The sequence below is a fragment of the Mauremys reevesii genome, linkage group 1 (genome assembly GCF_016161935.1).
Source record: "Mauremys reevesii isolate NIE-2019 linkage group 1, ASM1616193v1, whole genome shotgun sequence".
In the NCBI taxonomy this organism is placed as follows: domain Eukaryota; kingdom Metazoa; phylum Chordata; order Testudines; family Geoemydidae; genus Mauremys; species Mauremys reevesii.
In genome coordinates this window covers 321,163,153-321,189,153 of record NC_052623.1, presented here as the reverse complement: position 1 = coordinate 321,189,153, position 26,001 = coordinate 321,163,153, and the positions used below count along the sequence as shown (strand labels likewise).

General features: G+C 43.3%; 1 protein-coding gene and 1 long non-coding RNA gene across 2 annotated transcripts in view; one reads left to right on the top strand and one right to left on the bottom strand.

The window, feature by feature from the left end:
* Positions 1-26,001, top strand: part of GRM8 (glutamate metabotropic receptor 8) — a 485,373-nt gene that overhangs the window by 156,422 nt on the left and 302,950 nt on the right. The gene's annotated exons all lie outside the window — the stretch shown is intronic.
* LOC120390736 lies at positions 11,603-13,666 on the bottom strand. The gene is made up of 2 exons (XR_005591126.1): positions 13,552-13,666; positions 11,603-11,924 (listed from the first exon to the last, which is right to left on the bottom strand). It is a non-coding gene; the product is annotated as an uncharacterized LOC120390736 (long non-coding RNA).

Genomic DNA, 26,001 nt, shown 5'->3' with positions numbered 1-26,001 from the left:
ACACGTAGCACAAATGGGAGAAGAGCCTCCATAGGTCTGGTATTCCCAGACATGGGTGGGCCAGGATAAGGAATCAGTAGAGCCTTGCCTTACCTCCCACCCCTGCCATCCAAAGCACTGGCCACATCAACTGAGCCAGCGCAGAAGGGAAAATATTCTGCACCAGGTGTAGGAGTAATACACTATATCCAATTCCCAAGAGCAAGGGGGAATCTAGGGAACAGTTCATAACTCTGAGTCACAGTCTGGATAGTCTATTTCTGGGGCAGTGGAGCAACATGCCATCCCTTACTTAATAGTTATAGCAAATCAAGCCTTAAGGGTATTAAGAAATAGTTTGAAATTGGAGTACATGCTGCTAGGACCTAAACTATATCATACTCATCAGGAAAGGGAGCTATGGATCATTGTAAATAGTTAACTGAATATTACCCTGCATCAGCTAGGGATGGCTGGAAAGAATGGGCTGCTCCAGCAGTAGAGTTGGTTGAATAATAATTGATGAACTGTAAAATTATTTGAAAAACACTGAGACGTTCATCAAATAATTGGGCAGCAGTTGGACACATCATAGTGTGGCAGAATATAGCAGGGGATGCTGCCTGTTGCGACTGGGGATTCCTGGTAGAGCTGGAACTGCCCCAGAATCCACAGGCTGCAGGGCAGGCAGAGCTTGGTATTTTGACCATCAGAATAGCTAATTCTAGAACCGCCTTCTCAAAGACAGAGCAAGGCTCCTCAGCACCTGTCTCATACTGCCTGCACCCTATGCAAGTGAGACATAGGGTGCAGGCAGTATGAGACAGGTGCTGAGGAGCCTTAGACTAAGGGGTGATTAGACTAAGCTCTCTTACTTTGCTCTGGCAGTGGAAGGGTATGTCTTCGATGCGCAGTTAAACCCGGCTCTTACCCAGGTTTTAGTCCAAGCTCACTCCCCCCACTACCTCCAAAATCCACTGGGAGGTGCTGTAAACCCAGACTGTTTTACCTGGCTGGGGATATAGATTAGTCCCCATGCTCCAGTTTCACTCGAGCTGCAACATGCCCACTTTTGTTGGGAAGATGCAGGCTAAACCATTCGAGTGCTGATAGTGCTCCAATAGCTTTCTCACAATTCCCCTGGAAGGACAGACAAGTTTTCCCATGACTGTCACAGTTGACTCCAAACCTTGAGTGTCTCAGCACCCAGAACCATGGGATATGCACCCAGACACACGTGGTTGAGTGCAGAAACAGTGAAGAGAGAGTAAGGTAGGCAGAGCTTTGCTGTGGGATGCTTGCACCAAGCCTAGGTTTACTGGTCATCCTGGTTAACTGTCAGGGCCAGCTCTAGTTTTTTTGCCGCCCCAAGCAAAATAAAATTTGGCTGCCCCCATCCCAGCCCTGGGCTCCCCCCTGCACCCCCCTGCTGCCCCAGCCCTGGGCTCTCCCCCTCCACCTGCACCCCTTGCTGCCCCAGGTCTGGGCCTCCCCCTTCCTGCACCCTCCTGCCGCCCCAGCCCTGGGCTCTCCCCCCCCCCCACCCGCACCCCCTGGCACCCCAGACCTGGGCTCAGACACACCCCGTGCTGCACCAGCTCTGGGCACCCCCTTTCCCCCCCACCAGTGCCCCCCCTCCACCCCAGCCCTGGGCTCTGCCCCCTCCACCCGCACTCCCTGCCGTCCCAGCCCTGGGCTCTTCCTCCCCCACCCCCACCTGCACCCTCCTTCTGCCCCAGCCCTGGGTCACTGGTAACTCGCTCCCAGGGCAGGTCATTCAGCAGGAATTTTGGATGTGCACAGAACACAGACAGGATTGGTTCCCATATGGTTACAGAACTGCAGTAAAGTGGAACAATTTTCAGCTTGTGTGATTGGAGGATATCTGGATGCATATTATAAGACTGTCCTCCATAAATGAGGAAAAGTCAAGGTGCCTTTATTATTCATTTGTTCCACTCTTTGTTTCTATGGGGAATTTGCCAATGCAATATCATTGTCTTCCTTTTAAACAAATAAAACTTAAAAAAAAAAAAAGCAATGGCTATTGAAAATGGCAACTCCAGTCCTAAAAACCACTAGGAAGCATTTCTTGCTCAATTTTATCTACTTTTTCTACAGCAAATTACAGTGGATCAGTATATTTGATTTGGGAGAAATGAAGTAACAGCTGCCCAAATTGAGCTTGAGCACTCCTGAATTTTGAGGTGTTCAAATCTGGAAGCAGGGGCGGCAAGGCTCAGCCTAGCAGCAAGCAAAAGCAAAGGCAGGGGCGGCCTGGGCGAGAGGGGAGAGGGCGGGAGGAGGCTGGGTGGGGCTGTCCTGTGCCTGCATGCGGGCGGACGGGAGTCCGAGGGAGCGGACCGACGCCGGCCGCCGGGGCGGCTCCGGGCCGCCTCCCTTTCCTCGGCCCGGGCCAGGCATGCCCGGCATGCATGCCCGCGCCCGCGAGACCATGGCACGGCACGCCCAGTCATGCGGCGCGGCGCGCCTCGCCGCTCCCCTCCGGGCGTTGACCGCCGCAGCAGGCCCTGTGGAGGAGAACCCGAGCCGGGGAAGAGAGGACCCGCCGCAGGACCGGGGAAGGGCGGCGCAGCGCACCGCGCTGCTTGGGGCAGCCTGATTTCTAGAGCCGCCCCTGTCTGGAAGGCAGGTGCTAGATTCCCTTTCTGAATATTAGCTAAATCTGGAAAGGAAAAGTCAATTTCTGCTTCCATGGTTCAGAAGTAGAAATCCTTCTAAGTGCCTGGTACTGTATCTAAAGCTTCCCAGGTCCAGTGGAGCCTCCCCTCCCTTACTTTTCATTTTAATCCATGTACCTCATAGACTCATAGGTCAGAAGGGACCATTATGATCATCTAGTCTGACCTCCTGCACAATGCAGGCCACAGAATCCTACCCATCCACTTCTATAACAAACCCCTAACCTATGTCTGAGTTACTGAAGTCTTCAAATTGTGGTTTGAAGACCTCAAGCTGCAGAGAATCCTCCAGCAAGTGACTCATGCCCCACTCTGCAGAGGAAGGCGAAAAACCTCCAAGGCCTCTGCCAATCTGCCCTGGAGGAAAATTCCTTCCCAACCCCAAATATGGCAATCAGTTAAACCCTGAGCATGTGGGCAAGACTCACCCGCCAGCACCCAGGGAAGAATTCTCTGCAGTGACTCAGATCCCATCCCATCTAACATCCCATCACAGACCACTGGGCATACTTACCTGCTGATAATCAAAGATCAATTGCCAAAATTAATTGCCAAAATTAGGCTATCCCATCATACCATCCCTTCCATAAACTTATCAAGCTTAATCTTAAAGCCAGATATATCTTTTGCCCCCATTACTCCCCTTGGAAGGCTGTTCCAGAACTTCACTCCTCTAATGGTTAGAAACCTTTGTCTAATTTCAAGTCTAAACTTCCTAGTGTCCAGTTTATACCCATTTGTTCTGTGTCCACATTGGTACTAAGCTTAAATAATTCCTCTCCCTCCCTAATATTAATCCCTCTGATATATTTATAAAGAGCAATCATATCCCCTCTCAACCTTCTTTTGGTTAGGCTAAACAAGCCAAGCTCTTCGAGCCTCCTTTCATAAGACAGGTTTTCCATTCCTCAGATCATCCTAGTAGCCTGTCTCTGAACCTGTTCCAGTTTGAATTCATCTTTCTTAAACATGGGAGACCAGAAGTGCACACAGTATTCCAGATGAGGTCTCACCAGTGCCTTATATAATGGTACTAACACCTCCTTATCTTTGCTCGCCTGATGCATCCTAAAACTGCATTAGCTTTTTTAACGGCCATATCACATTGGCAGCTCATAGTCATCCTGTGATCCATCAATACTCCGAGGTCCTTCTCCTCCTCTGTTACTTCCAACTGATGCGTCCTCAATTTATAACTAAAATTCTTATTATTAATCCCTAAATGCATGACCTTGCACTTTTCACTATTAAATTTCATCCTATTACTATTACTCCAGTTTACGAGGTCATCCAGATCTTCCTGTATGATATCCCGGTCCTTCTCTGTGTTAGCAATACCTCCCAGCTTTGTGTCATCCGCAAACTTTATTAGCACATTCCCGCTTTTTGTGCCAAGGTCAGTAATAAAAAGGTTAAATAAGATTGGTCCCAAAACTGATCCCTGAGGAACTCCACTAGTAACCTCTTTCCAGCCTGACAGTTCACCCTTCAGTACGACCCTTTGTAGTCTCCCCTTTAACCAGTTCCTTATCCAACTTTCAATTTTCATATTGATCCCCATCTTTTCCAATTTGACTAATAATTCCCCATGTGGAACCGTGTCAAATGCCTTACTGAAATCAAGGTAAATTAGATCCACTATGTTTCCTTTGTCTAAATAATCTGTTACCTTCTCAAAGAAGGAGATCAGGGTTGGCATGATCTACCTTTTGTAAAACCATGTTGTAATTTATCCCAATTACCAATGACCTCAATGTCCTTAATTATTTTGTCCTTCAAAATTTTTTCCAAGACCTTACATACTACAGATGTCAAACTAACAGGCCTATAGTTACTCGGATCGCTTTTTCCCCCTTTCTTAAAAATAGGAACTATGTTAGCAATTCTTCAGTCGTACGGTACAACCCCCGAGTTTACTGATTCATTAAAAATTCTTGCTAATGGGCTTGCAATTTCATGTGCCAGTTCCTTTAATATTCTTGGATGAAGATTATCTAGGCCCTCCGTTTTTGTCCCATTAAGCTGTTTGAGTTTGGCTTGTACCTCGGATTTGGTAATATCTACCTCCATATCCTCATTCCCATTTGTCATCCTTCCATTATCCCTAAGCTCCTCATTAGCCTTATTAAAGACTGAGGCAAAGTATTTATTTAGATATTGGGCCATGCCTAGGTTATCCTTAACTTCCATTCCATCCTCAGTGTTTAGCGGTCCCACTTCTTTCTTTGTTTTCTTCTTATTTATATGGCTATAGAACCTTTTACTATTGGTTTTAATTCCCTTTGCAAGGTTCAACTCTACATGGCTCTTAGCCTTTCTCACTTCATCCCTACATGTTCTGACCTCAATAAGGTAGCTTTCCTTGCTAATCCTGCCCATCTTCCACTCCTTGTAGGCGTTCTGCTTTTTGTTACTCACCTCCCTTGCTACGCTTCAGATAGAGAGGGGCACTGTCCATTTAGTCCATCCAATTCCTTCTTTGGGGGCTGCAAGGTGAGGTCACACCAGTATCCCTAAGCCAGTCTGGGGATGTCTTCTGAAGGGGATATCTGGGCCAAAGCCTTCTACTCCTTGGGCACACTTGTTCCCCATTCACAGTGCCACTCCGCTCTAGCAGTGAGCTCAAGCTGCAGCATGAGGTTTCAGCTACCATATTCCCTCCCCCTCTTTCCTGTTGGTAGTGGCCAAGGGAATGCTGGGAAATATAGTTCTTTCCCTGCTCCAGAGCTGGTTCTATAGGCAGGGAGCTAACCAAGGAACTACAGCTCCCAGGGACCCCTGTTGGTTCTCAGCTCCCAGGCTCAATCCCTGCTAGCTGCCGCCCCTGCAAATGGGCTGCCCGAAGCAGCTGCTTGCTTTGCTGGTGCCTAGAGCTGCCCCTGTTAACTGTGCAGTGAAGACCTAGCCTAAAGCCTCTAAAGAGGGTGTAACTTCCTTTTATACCCACTTTAAAGACTGCTTTATGGGGCTTACTGAAAATGAAAACAAGGCCCTCTCACTACTGAACTTCAAGAAGATCAGAGAAGGGGAATATGATGGTGAAAGGTTAGGTCAGGTTTATATATGAGGAGTGAGTAAAGAGATTTGGATCATTTAGTTTAGAGAGGGCAATAAAAGGTGACATGATAGAAATAGTTTGAAGCAATAAAGGGCTTAGTTAAGACTGATTACTTATTCCCCTTCATTCAGTCTCATAATATACTAGTGGACATTCATTGATTTGTAACAAATTTAGCACAGACACATTTAGAAAAGATACTTCTTTACACGACGTAATTAATGGGTGGAATTCACTTCCATGCGGAAATGGAATCAAATAGTTTAAAGGGAGATGGATGGATGTGTGAATTACAACAGCATAAGCAGTTAAACCGAGACCCTAGGTTAGTTCAGCATGATAATGGAGCACACCCATTCTGCTTTAGGCCTTAAGATGACTACATGAAGGAGATGGGAAAGAATTTCTCCTGCAGATAAAATCAGTTGCTTAAGTTGAATCATGGAGTTTTCTGCTTTCTTCAAAAATCAAATAAAGGGCACTGCTGGAGGCAGGATATTTAGCTAGATGGACCATATGTTCCTATGTGTCAAATATTTTATTAAATGATTATGTATGAATATATACAATGTGTTCTTGTAATTTAATAAATGTCCAGTATGGACTAGACTAAGGATCCAATCCAGCAAAGCACGTATAGTTAATAGGACTACTCAAGTGCTTAAAATTAAGCACAGAACTGTTATAAATGCTTTGCTGAGTAGGATGCCAGTATTATTACGTTAGTATTTTATTTTTTGTTTCACTTCCAAAATGCAAGGCTGAAGCTATTTTTGGTTTGGTTTCTAAAACTGTTGATATCATATTGTTAAAACTGACAGTTACATGATTTGTAATTGAAACTAAATATACAAAAAAATACCACTAAAATTGAGAACATTCCAGAAGTCAAAAAAATTTGTCATCTCCGATGATGCAAGGAATTTGTCAGGCTAGAATACTAAACAGCAGGGTGCAGGTTTTAAAAAGGTCACTTATAATTTCAAATTAATATTTCATATTTTAAAAGGAAATTTTCTATCCAGGTAGAAAGTAAAAGTGCCCTGTGTTAATATTTTCTGCCTTGAAGTTTGATATCTTCAAGAAAGATTTAATAAAGTAAATAGATAAAATGGCAGCTCTCTAGCTCTATGTTTACGGTAGCAATCATATAACTAACTCAGGAATGAGCTAGCTTTTATAGGATTTATAAATAATATATAAAATCATAAATTTGGTCTAAACAAAGCAGTGGAATATCTAGTAAACCTTTGAAAGTAATTGTAGGAATCCTATTCACATTGTCTTGCTATTTTATGAGAAGTTTCCTCATAAACTGCAAATTCTTCAGGAAATACAATTTGTAGACATCATTAATAATTATAGTGTAGGATTTGTATTGTAAAGGAAGTACTTTTGCCAAGTAAGGTCCTACTCCTGTGTGATGTTCAATAACTCTTCAACACCCTCAAGTCCCTTGGTGGATGAGAATGCTCAGGACCTCACAGGACAGAGCCCTGAGCAGCTGAAATCGAAGGTCTTTCTGTTGTTACCGTGAAACCTTGATTAGTTTGTGCAAATTCTTCTCTGGTTTCCACCGTTGAAATGTTATTAGTCCAGCTGCTGCTTACTTTACACTTTAGCGGTCTTCTTTTTCTATCAGTTAAGTAGATATTTCTGGACCAAAGACTCTGAGGCAGGGATGTCCAATTTTTAACCAGTATTGGGCCTATGGGTATAGACCAAACCCAGACATTCAGACATATATTGTATGGTTGGGATTTTCCAAAGCGGCTGTCAGACACCCAAGTCCCAGAAGGAGCCTTGCAAAGCATTTACAGTATGGCACATGTAGTTTATTTTTACTGAAAAAATTACTTTTTTCTCCAGCAATGTGTATGGAATAGTTTGTGTTTTCTTTGTGTTTGTTTCCTTATTTGTAGAAAGAGGAGATTCTTAGAGAACTTTTCCTGTTAATTGAGACTGCTTAATTTTTGAAGCCCAAGTATTTATCTCTCTCATAAAAGATGCTTTACCTGTGGGTTCCCAGTTTCAAGCCTTTGGTTGGGTTTTGCAAACTATAATAAAATGGAAACAATATAAGTTATGTTAGACTGAGGACCTGATGGTATTATTATTGAGATGTGGTCTATAGTGAAGGTTGTGAGTGACTATAGCTTTCCATACAAGAGTGATTTTTGACCCTCCCCAAAGTAAAGTAATCCTCCTGAAATTTCTCATATGCAGTCATGGGACTTTGGAATATTTTAATCCAGGAATTTACTGTAATCAGTGAAGGAAATATAAAAGTAATTAAATCAGAAAAGTATTTCAGTTCCCTAACGTTAATGAGAATAGGGTGCAAACATATTGATGTGGACTATATTCTGAAATGCAGATGAGAGTTTAACAGACTAGGGAATGGTGGCAATGGTGTTTAATATGCACAGAAGACATTTTCATGTTCCATAATACATTTTTTGTAAGGAATGGAAAAAACTGGAAACTGAAGTGGGTATTTATTACACAAAGATTTTGGGATGGAATATGAAGCAACAGGAGTTTATTTCTAGCATGTTATGGAGCTATTGCTTTGGGCTGTATAAAACAATCAATGCACTTCGAAAGGACGCTGTCAAGGGTTGAAATGGACTGGCTCACAAAGAACAAACCAAAATAAAGAAGCCAACCAACACACCAAAACAAACTTGTAAGCATGAACTGATGATCACTGCATTGATGTCTACCTGAATATGCAGATTGACTGAAACTATAGCTACGGTTGCCAGGTGTCCGGTTTTTGACCGGAATGCCTGGTCGAAAAGGGACCCTGGCGGTTCTGGTTAGCACTGCTGACTGGGCCGTTTAAAAGTCTGGTCAACGGTGCTGCAGGTCTAAGGTAGGCTAGTCCCTACCTGTCCTGGCACCGCACTGTGCCCCAGAAGCGGCCAGCAAACATAGTCTGGCTCCTAGGTAGGGGGGCCATGGGGCTCTTGCACACTGCCCCCGTCCTGAGCACTGGCTCCGCACTCCCATTGGCCAGGAACCGTGGCCAATGGGAGCTGTTGGGGCGGTGTTCATGGGTGAGAGCAGTGCACAGAGCCTCTTCATCCTCCCACCTAGGAGATGGACCTGCTGCTGGCCGCTTCCAGGGCACAGCATGGTGGCAGGACAGGCAAGGAGGCTGCCTTAGCCCCGCTGCGCCACTGACCAGGAGCTGCCCAAAGTAAGTGCCATGCCCCCCCCAAACCTGGAGCCCCCTCCTGCACCCCAAACCTCTCATCCCAGGCCCCACTCAAGAGCCTGCACCCCGAGCCAGAGTCCTCACCCTCCCTGCACCTCAACCCCCTGCCTCAACCCGTAGCCCCCTCCTGCACTTCAAATTCCTTGTCCTCACCCCCCCCCCAGCCTGGAGCCCCCTCCTGCACCCCAAAACCCTCATCCCCATCCCCACCACAGAGCCTGCACCCCCAGTTAGAGCCCTCATCCCCTTTGACACCCAACCCCTGCCCCAGCCCAGTGAAAGTGAGTGAGGTTGGGGGAGCCACCAAGGGAGGGAGAATGTATGAGTGGGGATGGGGCCTCAGGGAAGGGGCAGTGCTGGAGTGTTTGGTTTTGTGCAACCCTAACTATAGCTCTGAGAAAGGTGTCAGCTGCTCTTATTCATCTTGAGGGGGTGTGATCTCTGAATCCTGATGATAATGATTTAAATGTCAGCATTCTGACCTATTTCACTGCTGATCAAACACACACACACACACACACACAAAATATAGGATGAAGAACTTCACAATCTACTATTTGTGGCATTTCATTCTGGAGTCCTGAGAGGGTGGAGTTTGGGAAAGTACCACCATTTATTTTGTTCCAATCTAATCCCCAAACAGTATTGATGTCTAAATTATACAAACGGTGAGAAATAAAAAACAAAAATATCTAGATGTCTGTTTTACAGTAAGATATATAACCAATGAGTCTAGCATGGTTACCCAGTTTCTCAAAAGTAAGGAGGAAGAATGGTAGTTCCAGAGAATACTGACTGATCCCAACAGGCTATTTGAAATAGTAGAAACTATATATAATCCCCCCTTCCAGGTCATTAATTAAAGTCAAAAAGGGGAAAGTATAAGACAGTAGTTCTCAGAATATGGTCTATACAGCAATGGTCTATTCCAGGATGACTGCAGAACGCTCCTTTCACATGTCAGTCTCCAAGTCATGATGCTTCCTGCAAATCCAAGGCTAACTTAGGTTTTTCAGTCTTTCTTGTGATTTCTTAACCCCCTCGCCAAATCAGGAACCTCTGTTCACCCTGCATGACTGATGCATGTCTGTCTTTGTCTAATGTTCCAGTGTATGTTCAGCTGTATTAACCCCTCCACTTTTGTTTTCATTACACACATTAGCGGCAGGGATGAGGTAATGGTGAAGCATTTCATATGCTTTCTGTATGTATCACAGCACACAAAACTAATGCAAGATTGAGATGAATGCACAGACTTCAGCAACACTAGATCACCCAAATGCGTCCCAATTAAGCAGGGTTACTGGGGACCGACTGGCTAAGCAGCAGTTCTGCAAAAAAGGACCTGGGGATTACAGTGGACAAGAAGCTGGATATGAGTCAGCAGCGTGCCTTTGTTGCCAAGAAGGCCAACGGCATATTGGGCTGCATTAATAGGAGTGTTGCCAGCAAATCGAGGGAAGTGATTATTCCCCTCTGTTCATCACTGGTGAGGCCACATCTGGAGTATTGCTCCAGTTTTGGGCCCCCCCACTACAGAAGGGATATGGACAAATTGGAGAGAGTCCAGCAGAAGGCAACAAAAATGGTTCGGGGGCTGGGGCACATGACTTATGAGGAGAGGCTGAGGGAACTGGGATTGTTTAGTCTGAAGAAGAGAAGAATGAGGGGGGATTTGATAGCAGCCTTGAACTACCTGAAGGGGAGTTCCAAAGAGGATTGATCTGGGCTGTTCTCCATGGTGGCAGATGACAGAACAAAAAGCAATGGTCTGAAGTTGCAGTGGGGGAGGTTTAGGTTGGATATTAGGAAACACTGTTTCACTAGGAGGGTGGTGAAGCACTAGAATGGGTTACCTAGGGAGATGGTGGAATCTCTATCCTGAGAGGTTTTTAAGGCCTGGCTTGACAAAACCCTGGCTGGGATGATTTAGTTGGTGTTGGTCCTGCTTTGAGCAGAGGTTTGGACTAGATGACCTCCTGAAGTCTCTTCCAACCCTAATATTCTATGATTAAGAAGCGGTCATTGCCAATAAGTATCATTGGTCTTAAATGTGCCTGCTTGAGAGACATCCTGAGTTAAGCAGATTTCCTAATAAAGTGCATCTTGATTAAAGGGTGTATCTAATACTAGACAGATGTTTATAACAGGTCACTGGCTTAATTACAATATATTTCTATATTTCCACTGAGTTAGAACCTAGAAATTTGGTATACACGGGATATGTCTGCTTTACTGATACCATACTGGGATGGTTATGGCAAAGTAGCTATGTTGGCATAACCCCATGGAAGAAGGTCTACACCGATGGAATAGGTTTTTCTGTCACTGTAGGAACATGATGTCCTCAAATGACACTATTCAAGTTGACAGAAGCATTGTTCTATCAACCTAGCTGCATCTACACTGGTGGTTAGGTCACTGTACGAACGGTGCTGAGAACTGTAGTTGTTTGCATTCCAGATTTAAAATTTAGACATTTCAAGGGGATGCCATAATGTTTTATTGGTTTTAATCCATTCAAGTATCTTTGTATGGGAATTAGGGAGCATGAGATCTCCTGTTTGAAGATGGGAAGTTGACCAGAGGCCACCAGTTCTGATTACCGGATTCTAATCAAGTAAATTGCTGAAAGACAAGTTAGCGTGCTGGTGCCATGTTTGTCCAAAGGGTGGAATGCTCTTACTTAGTGCTAAATATTGCTGCAGCATGTATATATTAAACACACTAAATAAGACAATTGTTTCATTCAGTTATTTAGGTTATAGCAAATAGCATGATAATAAAATCCCATGAAAGAGGCAGATTCATGAGCAATAGTCTTGAAAAACTACAGGAGTGATAACCCTCCTATATTTTGCCATAAATCAGTATATATCACAACTGTCTGTTTCTAGTAGCTATTTTCAACACTTTTCAGCTGTCTTCTCTCTCTGACATGGAGCCGGTACTTTGGATAATCCTGGATGAGAAGAAAAGGAGAACAATGAATTATAGGAAAGATGAGATGGGAGTGCGAGAGAGGGCAGTAGCTACAATTTTATTCTCCCCCCCCCCGCCCCCTCCCAACAATGAGATAGGCTGGGCTTTAAGCACCTCCCAACTCGAGTCAGAGGTTTTTGTGTGTGGATTTTGTGGGAAGAGGGGGGGAGTGAGCTTAGCACTGAGGAGGAACAGTTAAGTAAGGAAATGAAGAGTTGAAGTGAAGTGTGTGTGAGAGAGAGAAACGGGGATACAATAGATGAAGTAAAAAAGAAAAAAGGGAGAGGAAGGAAAGAACAAAAAAATAAAACACTGCATCCAATCTGAGCCTTTGAACTAAGTCCAATTTATAATTTCTTTTCTTGTGGAAATTGAGGGTGCTGAAAGGGATAGAATCCTCACCTCATAACCTGCACCCACACAACTAACTTCTACAGGGTATGGGGAGGAATAGAGGGCATGGCTGGCTGCTCTTTCCGTATGTCTGTTTTGTTGGCATGAGTCTCTGCATGGACGGACCCACTGGCCATGCCCCTTTCTGCAACCTCAAAATGTCCACATTCCTTCCTACTTCACAACATGCTGTGCAGATCTCCATCACATACAAAAGAATGTAGAATCCACTGCATGAGATCTTAGTTGTCCCCCCCTCACCCAACAGTCCCACATTTTTTTCAAGCTTCCATGAGCATGCTAGGTCCCTCAGGATTTGTTACTAGAATAGTAACAATGTGCATAAATGTTTATTTTTAATAGGTTCAACTTTGTAGGCTTCTGAGAATTGCATAAAATTTATGACACAGAATTTTTCTAAAAGGCAGTAATGCCCAATAACCAGTGATAAATTTAAGAGACAGATGGGAAGGTAAAGAGGGAAAGAAAATGCACTGTATGATATATGATTTCAGTGCACAACAAGCTGCTGCCACATAACGAAGCTCTTAATTTTTACCATTTGAACATCTGCCACATAGCTGCTTTTACCTCCCAAGACTCGCAATTCTCATTTTCGGTAAGGATTTATGGTCTTCTACAGTTATTTTCATATTTTCCCTTAAAAGAACCATGGAGCAATGGCAAAAATGCTAGCCTCTTGAGAGTTCAAGTTGTGCTATTTTGTAGAATGAAGAAGCAACATTAGCCTTGGCCAGCAGAACATTTTTGACTGCTTATCAACCAGGTATTTAATGAAAACAGTCTTTTCAACATTTGCATGCACACACATCCACAGATTTCTCTTTTAAGAAACAATACCTTATAAATCAGAGCTGGCAAACTTTTTTAAAAAAAGGCTTCTATAACTTCATGTTCAACTTTGTCTGCACAACACTTGTGTGTGCATTTTCAGCATTCTCACCACATATATGACAGAGGGGAAGTATTTGCATGTACACAAATGGGAGACCAAGTCAAGGTCACTTGAAAATCCTTTTACAGGATCATGTCCATTTCTCTCCCACAGTAAGACTGCTTTGTTTAGTGTAATTTCCAGCAGCTCAAGACATGCTGCTTCTGCTAGTTCTCTCAGGAGACCATTCTACAATTTATTACCTCCCTGTGTTATGAAATCTTTCCTGACATCCAGTCTACATTTCTTTTAATCTTACCCCATGTAACAGTTTGTGCTCTCACTACCGCAGCGCCTCCTGCTGGTTGGCTGGGAATTAGTGCATCCCAGCCTCGGAGCGCCTCCTGCTGGCCGGTGTCTCTCCTGCTGTCTCTACTTGTCTTTTCATTATCAGTCTCCACCACTATGCTTCAGGTCCGATGTCACTCCTGGCCCGCAGTGCCCTTTCTCCTGGATACTGCCCCACAACAGTACCCCCACACTCAGGGTCCTCCCCTCCCCAGGTAACCCCAATCTCCTAATACCACCTCAGTAACCCACTGCCAGTTTCCATCTAGCCCCTTCCCTCAGGGGCAAACTGGTTGGACCTCTTGCCTCTTCCTTCTCTGGCTGCCTCCCCACAGCCCCAGTACCTCCTCAGGCCTTGGATGCAAATCCTCAGGCAGGGAGTTCGCCAGACTGGAGCTCATCAGCTCCTCTTAGCACTGCTCTGTCCAAAGTAACCCTTTTCTCCTTCAGGCAGCCAGGTCCATCTCTCTCCAAAGCTGGAGAGACTGACTGCCTTCTAGCCCTGCAGCTCTTTTATAGGGCTCAGCCTGGGCCTGATTGGCTGCCTCCCAGCCTTTTCTGATTGGCTCCCAGCCCTCTCCAAGGGCTGGCTTTTAACCCCTTCTAAATCAGAGCGGGGTGACTGCCCTGCTACACTCTATTAATCCTCATTTGGACCATCCTAAATAACATCTCTCTTATTGCTATTTCTCCATTAACATACTTGTAGATCTTTAGTCATATCTCGTCCAGTTCACCGCATCTGATTAGCAAAATTCCCCAAAGACCATAATGATAAATTCTTTGTAATTATACCGCACCCAAAATTCCTTGATGTTTGTAAAAACTTGGATTTTTTTTAAAGCAAATTCACTGAAAACATAAACTAAGAGTGTGGGGTTGGGTTATCGATCATATTTACCCTAGGTTTTGGGAGGTTGGGTTTGATGCCCTATCGGATTTAGGATTCAGGTTCAAGTTTCTTTTTTGGATCAGATCCAGAATTCATAGGAAAGGTGGATTCAGATCCAAGGGTTTGATTCTGAACTTTTCCAAAATTTGATGCGACTATGATCCAATGTTCTTGTTTTAGCTCATCTCCAGTTAAACTCTTAAAAGTATATTCTGCAACTCTTGCTTACGTTCAGTGGTATTTATTCACACAATTACTTCCATTGAACTTCCACTCACTTCAATAGAACCCTAAGATCAGGCCCTAAGTGAACGAAATGAACAGCTACTCCATGTGGCACCATTTCAAAAGGGAAAAGTAAAAGCGAGGGAAACCAAAATAGGTGTGAAATGATTTCTGACAGATGCACTTGATTGGGTGAGAACATGAGCAAGCAAATTACCTAGCTTTTGGTCAAATCTGCCATAAATGTAATGCAAAAATTATTTTTCAAAAGTATACCAGTTACACAGTTAAGCTGAGAATGTCCATGTGGTATTTGAAACCATTGTGGTGTATGGACTAATTGCTCATTTGTTCACTTAGGGCCAAATCCAGTTCCCACTAATTAATTAAGAAATACATATTTAGTTCTTTTATGGGGATACAATTCTCTCACCACTGAATATGTTTTCAAATGAAAAGCATCCCTCATAGTGTATTCTGCACATTGTATTATTGTATAGATACTTAGCTAAATCGAAACAGAAATGCTGAAGAAGTCTGCCCATGTCCTTTATTTAAAAATCCCTCTGCATAGGTTAGTGTGAAGATATTGTATATGTTGAACAAGGAGTTGATTGACACACAAAGGTGAAATTCTCCACAGTGCAGAGACCCAGCACAAGCCCTATGTACCACTTACGCCCTATTTTGAGGCCTTAAGTGGGGCTTAATTGTACCTAGACTTTGGACTGATCCTCTGCATAGGGAGAAATTTCATCCCCAAATGATTAAGTATATGCATTGGTATAGGTATGGGTTAAACCATATGTGCCAGAAGCATGGATATGGGCATGTAACTTGCAATTAGACTGGCGAAAATTCAAAGGACGGGGTACTATATAACTTTTATTGCTCTCATAGCCTGCAGAGATCAGCAGAAATTTTTCTTGTATGCATTTTTTAAAAAGGGCAGAATTTCGCTCTCAGTAAGGTAGATAACATAAGTAGAATAGACTGTGGCTTGAAATGTGATGTGGCATTTCCTGAGCTGCCCTTAATTTTAAGTACTCATGGTTTGATTCTGAATAGCATGTCTCTCATATTCCGTAGTAGCCAAATTAAATTTAAATTCTTCATCACCCGATCTTTAATCTAATGATTTCTATAATTAAAAAGCTAACATTTAATTAGGGAGGTTAACATTAAAGTATCATATACCAGAACATTCTACAAATCCCTTTTTTTGCAGCTTTGAAGGACAGTATCTCTTGCTTCTTTTGTAATTGATATCAAAGCACTTTTGCTAACTTCCTCGTAGTTGTAAAGCAGATGACGTGGCCCTGAGCATTCCTCACAGAAAGAAATCAGTGGCCCCCACCTTTTATAAACTGTAATATTTCCCAGGTTATGCTGCAGTCTGAAAATAGAATGAAAATTCACCAGTGACAAAGCAGTGTTTTTGAGATTGCAGAAATTGAGAGTAAGTTGGAGGAATAAAAGAATAGTAATCAAAAATAGAGGAGGAGGATGGTAGGATGGAAAAATAAAGATGACTCATTTCAGTGGGGATAGAAATTTATATTAGCTTGTTCAGAGAAAAAAAGTTGCAAGAAACAAAGTATTAAGCAGTCAAAGGTATTGTGCTAAGGGATATTTCATAGAAATGATTCCTCTAGAGGGAATGAAAGCAAGGCAGCCTTTCCATGCTAGCGGAGACAGTGTAAGCTAAAGTATTCCTGGGGTAGAGAGTTACTTCAGTACTGTAGCCTCCTCATATCTAGGGGCATGAGGTATTTAGGAAGTTTCATCTTGCTTTGTTTAATTTCATATGTTTTTTGACAACAAAGCTCTTAGCTAATGGTATGAAGAAAATCACCAGAGGAGATCAAACTGTAGGTGGAAGAAAGAAGTAAAAGATGAATTTAGTATCAGTTGTAGCACATGATTTATCTTTTTTTCTCTCCTTTTGGAGGGTATTAGTTCCCTTGGTGCATGCTTTCGATTAGCAGGCATTCAGAGAATTAAACAAGGTGCATGTTAGAGATGGAATTCAAATAATAAGTTAGATTATAGGATAAGCCATTATTAGCCCAAAGGTTGAACATGACACTGACCATGCCATCTCTATATAAATGTCACTATATCTGTAAGAATTTCTATTTATTATTTATTTTTTTTTTTTATTGTTTAGAGAGTAAGCTTTTTTTTTATAAGTATGACTGACTAGAGAGAGGATTATTGATCTAAAAAAAAAAAAAAAAAAAAACAAACAAGGGTAGGTAGGTAAAAAAACCAAGCTTATTATATAGGGTTACCATATCTATCTGAACAAAAAAAAAGAGAGGACTCGGGGGTGGGTGTGTATTTGGTGTGCATCCAGTACCAACATTGTATATTGTTGTTGTTGTGTTGTGTTACTATACATTATATGCTACATGTCATCTATATTATATATATAATATATAAAAAAATGATATGCCTCCCCCCCCCCCCCTGCCCACTGCTCTCTCTCTCCACCTCTTCACCCTCCCCGCCCTCCCCTTGCCTCCTCACTCACCCGCCAGCCAGCCAGCCAGCCCCTGGCTCCCTCGCCTCTTCACCCCCCCCGGTCACTTACTCACCCCCGCACCACTGCTGGCTCACCGCTCGCCTCTTCACCCTGCCCCGCTCACCTACTCACCCCTCCTGCCGCAGGTCCCTCTGGCTCCTAGGATCGGGGCAGCCGAGGGGTCTCCACGTGCTGCACCGCCACAAGCGCAAGCTCCGTGGCTCCCATTGACTTGGAAAAACGCCAATGGGAGCTGCCGGAGCCGCGGAGCGGGGCTTGCAGGTGCTGGCAGTGTGCAGAGAGCCCTCCGCCTCTCCCGACCCAACCAGACCCATCCCAACACTAAGAGCCAGAGGGACCTGCCGGGGGGCAGGAGGTGGGGAGTCCCGGCGGTGCTCACCTGAGGCAGCTCCCTGGAAGCATCCGGCAGGTCCCTCTGGCTCCTAGGGTTGGGTCGGGTCGGGGAGGCAGAGGGCTCTCTGCCAGCACCTGCAAACCCCACCCCTGCAGCTCTGATTGGGCAGGAGAGAGCCAGTGCAGCACGCAGAGATCCCCTCTGCCTCTGTGCCTAGGGGCTGCCCACACTGCAGGCTCTTGCCAGTGGGCAGGTGCTGGCAGCTGCCCAAGGAAGCACCAACAGCCCTGGGACTTTGGTGTGCGCGATGAGGTGAGCGGTCCCCAATATAGGGACAAAGGGCATCCCGACTGATGTGGCAAAATCCTGGACATTTTTAGATATTTAAAAATTCCTTCTGGACGGTGATTTAAGAACCAAAAAGCCGGACATGTGCAGGAAAATACGGATGTATGGTAACCCTATTATATGGCCATTTCATTATAAGGAAAGCTAATGGAAAGGGAAACCTCAGTTTCTGTCTTCCAGAAGTCTGGCTGATAACTGGTATGATTAAAAAGATCTTACAGTGGGCCAATTTTTTCAAAATTTTGCTGGTATAAATTTGTGCAGATGCACTGAAGTCAAGAAGAAAATAATATGGTCCATTATTTTTGATTGCAACAGAGAAATAAATAGATGCTGAAAAACCAGCAAAATTTATAAGACAGAAAGACAAACAAAATATCATTTCAAATTCCCAGGTTAGTGAATGGATAAATACATTTCTGTTGCTTTTACATTCCAGAAACTATATACTTCATCATTCTCTTCCAGCACTGGAAGAAATAATTTTATTACTTATGGGCAGAAAATCTCTGAATAAACTTCAGTCTACACTTGATCGTATGTGAATACAGGTAGATATGAAATAGTAATCCCCCTTTAAAAATCAAAATTATGCTCCCGTAGACTGAACTGCAGGGCCATGTAAACAAGCCCTAGGTAAGTACCATTTGGCACTTATTCTGTCCAGTGAGACTTCCAGCAAGGATGCTTCCCTTCCCATGTAGTCGATCCCTTCCTAACTAAACCCACCCCAACCAAAAATATAATTATGGAACTGACAATACATTTGCCACCATCCTACTATTCATTCCATTTGTGTGTTCTACCCTAAACTATGTCTGTATCGTTTATTTAGATTGTAAGCTCTTTGGGACATGGGCTGTCTCCTATCCTGTGTTTGTATGATGCCTCGCACAATGGGGCCCTGTTCTTGGTTTGCCCAGAGGCAGAGCTATAAAAACATGATTAATAATAGTCATGGTGGGCGGGGGGGTTGTGTGATGTGATGTGTTCATGAAGCACTAAATTGGAACTACCAACTCATTTTACAGAGTCATCAACGGTAATTGCTTTCAGGCACTATAGATCAGGGCTAGATTTAAGACAATGATTCAAAGCTGCAATAGCCTATTACTATTCTTCTAAGTTATCCTCTCGTTATCTATTTCTTGATGGCAACACAGGCTACTTTCATCTAGATCAGCTTTACCTAAATCTGTCATTTCCTTATTCCCCACTCACAATAGTTGGCCTTCTTGGGAAATAGACTGTTGCTTTTGTTCTCTGTAAGAAATGAAACTGATTAACCTGGTTCAACGGGAGCAAACTGGAGAGGGAAAAGTTTGTCACTTTTTGCTCTGGATGTGAGATAGGATCTAAGGAAATACCATGATCCTCACAGAAAAATGAACAGGAAAAAAATCAGTGATGGAGTGATCTCATTAGCAATACCCATTGTTTGAGGGATCATAGAGATTCTCGGACCTTCTTCTATTCTGTTGAACTATTGTGCAGCTAAAGGTTGAAAGGCTGTTCATTAAATAGCAATGTTCCATTATTGCCTTAGGATTGGTAGGTTGCAAGCTGCTGTATTTGTGAGCTCTCCTATACAGTTTCACAGCAATTTTCCTGTGAAGGCTAAAAATAGTCTGTGAAAGTATTTTTTCCCTCACTATTTCTGCATTTTCTGCTGATGTGACATATTGCATTTGATGTCCCTTGCTACATAACATCATAATGTCATGGGCATTGACTTCACATCACAGAAAAAATGTGGAAGTTTGCAATTGTTTACTTGCTGTGGGTGTTGGATGGAAAATCTCAGCTGGGGTAATTCACTCTGTTAGCTGTGGCTCACATTTAATCTGAAATGTTTTATGCAGCTGTGCTGGCAATACTTCAGCCAAGGGAGATTCAGACTTCCCTAGTCTGAAATGAAATAATTAATTTCTGAAAATATTAGAAGATGAAGAACTGATGTAACCTGCATTAACAGGTTTTTGGTATGCATTTTCTGGGGTGGAGGAGGGGGATCCCTGAACCAATTTGCAAAAACCTCACTTTATAAAATCTGTGTGGGAGCTCACACCTTAAGAAAGGTGCTGAAATCAGCTATGAACAGTATAGGAATCTTTCTGCTGTGCAGCCCTGTTCTAATACAGTGCTGACAAGTGTGTTCAACATATTTCCATAATGTCCTATATTTAGTGATTCTCTGTAGTATTTGCAGCTAGTTGATGTTTGCCTTTAGATTTGCTGTACAGAAAAGAAAGGAAAATATGCAAATCATAAGCCTTGAGAGAAAAAAATCATTATTTTAAAGCAGATTTTGTTAATGGAACATTCAGATTTTTATACTGGCACTGAAGCAAATGATAAGAGTGTAGTATAGTAAGATACTCCTTTCCTCAGCAATTCTTACCCCCCTCACCCTCAAGCTGAGCCCTCCTTCTAAATATGTTTGCCATTTTAATTAATAAAGCTAGTAACTGAATACTATTTAAAGATCTCCTACACGTCCCCCTGGGCGTTCAGTTCCCTGTCATGGTGAATCAGCATGTATAGAAACATTTCTGCCTCTGACAAGCATTGTCATTGGAGATAGTGCTGATTCAGCAGGCTCCGAGGTAGGAAGCCTAGCAGCCTCAGTAGGGAACCATTCACATCCAAATCCAATATTTCCAGATGCATCGAGTTACCATAATTACTTGGGCATTTGGCAAAGCTGCTTTTCATCCAAAATGCAAAGGGTAAATCTTAATTCTGAACACCTGTCTTCCAAACCCAGACATTGACAGGACTTGAGGCATCCAAATGTGTCTGACGACTCTATCCTCAAAATGAAGGGTTGTGCTCTAAGTGCTTTAAGAATCAATACGTTTTGTTAGTGTATCAGGGAGAGAGATGGGGCTGCTCTGAAAGAATCACAAGGGTGTTGCTGATATTGACCAGGCCTTTATTAATGTAGAAATCAATGGGTATAAAAGAACAGATTAATAAAAACATGAAAAATGTATTGCTATGTTGATAACAATGATAATTAAGATTATCTATCAGCATTGAAAGGACTCCTCACAGTTCTGTAGCTCAATGGATACACTCTAGCCTTATGATGTATAAGTTCAAAAGAGTGCAGGCTGCTAAAAATAAGATGATTCCATTTCTTAGTATCAGAGACTCATAGAAATTTAGGTCTGGAAGGGACCTCAAGAAGTCATTTAGTCTCATCCCCCTGTGGTCCTCTAACTGATAACTCTGTTATGTGGCATATATATTATAGAAGCTGGGCTTACATATCTTGGTCTATCAGCTCTCGCATTGAATGTGTTAGTTAGCTTACAATTTTATAAGTAATCAGTGGGAGTTTGTGTGTAAGAAGTAGCGATGGACAAATACCAGAGGGAGAAAACTGTTTTATAAGCGTTTCAGAGAATTAGTAAATACATTTTGATTTGCCAGATTTGTCCCCACTTTGGGTTTGCTTTTCACAAACAGTCAGATGAATGGAGCTTTGCTTGTATGAATTTTCACCAAAAAATGAATTTCAGGCCCATCATCAAAATTAGTTTTGTGATGAAAGCCGAAGTAGAATGCTAGAAATCTGTCATTTAATGTACTGGCCTTATTTACTGGGGGTGATTAGTGAAAAAACCAATACACTTAGCTCACAGGCTTGTGGCAAACATAGTAGGTGTCCTCAAACCCTTTGGGGAGAACTAGTGGAATTGGTATAATATGGAGAGTGATTTGCTGGGATGACGAATTCTTGGTTGTGAGAAGGATGTAAACAGGGTCTGAATGAGCTCCCCCTGAAATCTAGTGATAAACTCGGGGTGAAAGATTTCAGACACGCTTACTTTATCTAGGTATGCAGCAGATGGAACTGCTTTGCCAAAATAATCAATTTTAGGTGATTTTGGGCTACAAATCACAGTAGTATTTGAATGCAGGAGTAATAGTCTGTCGTTATCCTTATTGTATGAGTAAAGGGCAACAGAACTGAACTTAGCTTGCCCTGATTGAGGGGGCACCCTAAACGAGTGGAGCCGGAGCTGGGGCCGGAGCAAAGCTGAGGGAAGAGCGGGGCTGGATGGTGCTCCCTCCCTGCCCCCTATAGGGGCTGGCCTGGGCCCCCCTGTACTCCCTGAATGTTTCTCTGTGCCCCCTTAGAAGGGCACGCCCCAAACTGCTTACCATTAAACTGAACCTCACTTGCCAAGCAGGGGATAGGGGGACTCCGAAGCTCAGTGAAGGTGAGACTGGGTGGGAGCAGGTGTTCCTACCTGGTGATGTGGACTTTGCCTAAAGAGTCCTAGACACCATTTGACCTGCCTCTCTCCAGTGTTTAATGACAGATGCACAGTCAACCTGTGGAACTCTTTGCCAGAGGATGTTGTAAACGCCAAGACTATTACTGAGTTCAAAAAAGAACTAGATAAATTCATGGAGGATGGGTCCATCAATGACTATTAGGGATGATGTCCCTAGCTTCTGTTTGCAAGAAGCTGGGAATGGGTGACAGGGGTTGGATCATTTGATGATTACCTGTTCTGTTCATTCCCTTTGAAGCACCGGGCAGTGGCCATTGTTGGAAGACAGGATATTGGGCTAGATGGACCTTTGGTCCGACCCAATATGGCCATTCTTGGGTTCTTATGTAGAGGTGATTAGACTCAATTGAGATTCCTTGTTTCTGGCTGGTGATTTTTTGTGCTGACACCATTGTTGAGCTGGTTTAAGAGCTAAGCCTTAGAGTGTGTGCGGGGAGAGTGCAAGACGACACAGAGGCTACAGTGGCTGTAAGGTCCCCCACTACTCTTTGAAATCATTAAGAGCTGGGTTAAGTGGAGGAACCTCAGAATATGGTATCATGGGGGCAGCAAACATCTGTGGCCATTGGCAGCAGATAGTGTCAGCAGAGAGACAATGGCACTTGTGAGCCTGTTGCAGAGGCATTGATTGATGCTTCTCCCTGCCCTAATAGGTGAAAGGTGAACTCTGTGAATGCACCTCTGATCTCTGGGTCTTTGTTAACCAAGAACAGCCAACGGTGCAGTAGAGGGAGAGGGGAGTGATATGTTGAAAGGACATTTGTTCATCAGACTTTACGACCACAAGGTGGGGACCTGAGGCAAAGGACATTGGCCAATGCACGGTGGAAATGGGTTTGTTTATGGCCACACGCTTTAGAATGTGGTTATGTTGTTTCCCCAAATTAATACTTGGCTCCCTCTCCCTTTCACTGAAAGTTCTCTTTTGTTATACACAGATTCAGTGCTTGCCAGTGGGGAAGTATTGCCTCTTATAGGTGCCCAGGAATGGGTTAAATTTTCCCAGGTTACTGGGTGATGGCTCGGGTCAGTCCTGTTTTGTATGATCAAGAGGAACCCCTAGATATTGAACCTGGCCCTTGTTGCTACTGACTCCACTTGGCAGAAGGGTTACAAAATGTTTAAATGTGAATGGAAATAATCACCCACACTTTCTGTCTCAGTGGAGAGATCGTGATGTATGTGGGAGCTAGCGTGGCCTGGGAATGGGTGGGGAGGGGAGCGAAGGGCAGGAATCAGAAGAAACACACACAATTAGTTAAGCTACAGCTAACCTTGTTTCGTGATTCTTCTGTTTTTGTCAGTGAGCAGAATAATTTAGCAGCAAAAGCCTTTTATTTATATTCATGTGGGAGAGAGAAGGTTGAAGAGAAACTGGAGAGACAGAGACATTTTATTACAAAAAGATTCCAAAAGGTGTTTTTTCAGCTGAAGGAGCTTAAATGAGTGTAGACACATCCCACATTTACATTGTTATCCTACACATTTCCAACAATTGCAGATGCAAGAGAATGTGTCTGTGCACCAGCTCAAAGAAGAGCTACAGTAGGTGCCAACCAGATGGAATTCCACCAGCTCTGTCTTGAGTGACTCTGAACAACAGACCTATACAGGCTATTAATGACCTTTTGCAATTATATAGAATAATGAAGAAGAGGCACTTTCACTCTGACACCCTCAGTAGGGATCTTGCAGAAAACCTGGGTAGCATCCTGACACCTTACAATGATGCCACAAAAGCACAAAATGACAATCCTGATTTTATACAAAATTTCTCTCATTTGACTGAAAAGACGTAACATCATTTTGAAGCAAATACACTGTATGCTGCATTTGGTTGACAGTGGGATTTTTCCATGCTAATTTAATTTTTAGAGTGTTAGTTTACAGATCTCTTGGCATATGAGTGGGTGAGAAAGATTCAATGTCTTGTATTTCTATGTGATTTCTTATTTTATTATTTGCTTCACATCTCAAAATATTATTACTTTCTTTTTTTTTTAAAAAAGCCACCCTATTGTTGGGAGTGATTTTCCCGAATACTTGGGGTATGTGTGCACTGCAATCAGAAGGTGTGATTGCAGCAGGTGTAGGCTTCCTTAGCCTAGCTTCAATGGAGCTAGCGCTCTGAACATAGCAGTGTAGTCACAGTGGCACAGGTGGTGGCTGAGATAGTTACCTGGACACAATCACCCCTAGGTATGTACTTGGATGGCTAGCCCATGCTGCTATGGCTACACTGCTATATTTAGTGAGCTGCTTTGATCAAAGTTAGCTTGGGTATCCATGCTGCAATGCTGATTATAGTGTAGACATGTCTTCAGTGTTAGCATAACTCTGCTTCTAGTGAAATCAATAGGAGTTTTACCTTTGACTGCAGGGGGTGCAGAGTTTGGCCAAAGCTGGGAACTTCTGAAAATCCCACCCCAGAGTTTTATTTCTACTGTTTTGCCCAATCTGTTTTATCTCCTGTGTTTCTATTGCACTCACTACCCTAGTACCTGGTCGCCCCAAACAAATATTTGGCTTGCATATGTGTATAAAGGGATCTGCTCCCTGCTGTCAGGAACTAGGACATGGGCAGTCATGTCCAGTGGTTAAAGCTGTAGGTGATCAGGCCTGAGGGCTTGAGTCAGAGGTGGCAGCTGGAGTCTAGAATCAATAGCCAGGAACCAGATGGCAGGGTAAGGAGGCAGGAGCCAGGCGGGTCTATTTCAACAACAGGTAAGGGATCTGTCTTTTTGCACAGACAATTTCTTGCTATACCAGGCTTAAATAGTAAGTCTGGGAGGAGCTGCCAGTCATCTATGCTGTGGATGGCACTTCCTGCAGTGATTGGTCTCCCAGGATGTATGGTGCATTGAGAGTAGCTCTGCCAAAGCTGCCTTGTGGCAGTGTAGATGCCCCACCCACCTGGAGTCCTGCTGATGCAGGTTTGAATCCCCACATCACCATTCTTACTTGGATGTTTTTAAATTATTTTTTTCCAGCCTTTGTTTTGTTGTGGCTTGTGAAAAGGCTGAGACATTGACAGAGATCAGGTGCTTTTGGAGTTTGGTGATCAACACACTGTGAGTCTCCTTAGGAAAGAGAGATTGATGAATAAAGGATAGATGATGAGATTGTTGGCATCAGGTTTTGGTTTCAGATGTATGTAGATTCCCTTTTGTGAAAGAGGGAACAACGATTATCTGAGGTCTGAGCCTGATTATTGTTACCTGGTTTTCACTATCTGAAAGTGGCTGGGATCTTTCATGTATATTGGATCAGACATCTCTCAAAGCTTCCAGGATCTCCATTTTTTAAACTGGGCAACACACCTATGTTTTTATTTGAACTTTGAACAGGTATTTCCTATACATCTTGAGCCTGATTTTGAGACGTGCTGAGCACTGATAAATCCAATGTAAGTCAATGGAAGCTGCAAGTAGTCAGCACCTCTGAAAAATCAGGCCCATAATAAGGAATTCCAATGGAATTTTTAAGTCTCTCAAATGGTCAGAAATATTGTAAGTGTGACTAGTGTAGTGCTAATCCTATAGATCAAAAAGCAAAACTACAGTGTAATTGCACTGCAGTTGCAGTGTAACTACATTGTAACTAACATCACTATATCATAAAACAGGGGTTCTCAAACTGGGGGTTGAGACCCCTCAGGGGGTTACAAGGTTATTACATGGAGGGTCGTGAGCTGTCAGCCTCCACCCCAAACCCCGCTTTGTCTCCAGCATTTATAATGGCGTTAAATATATAAAAAAGTGTTT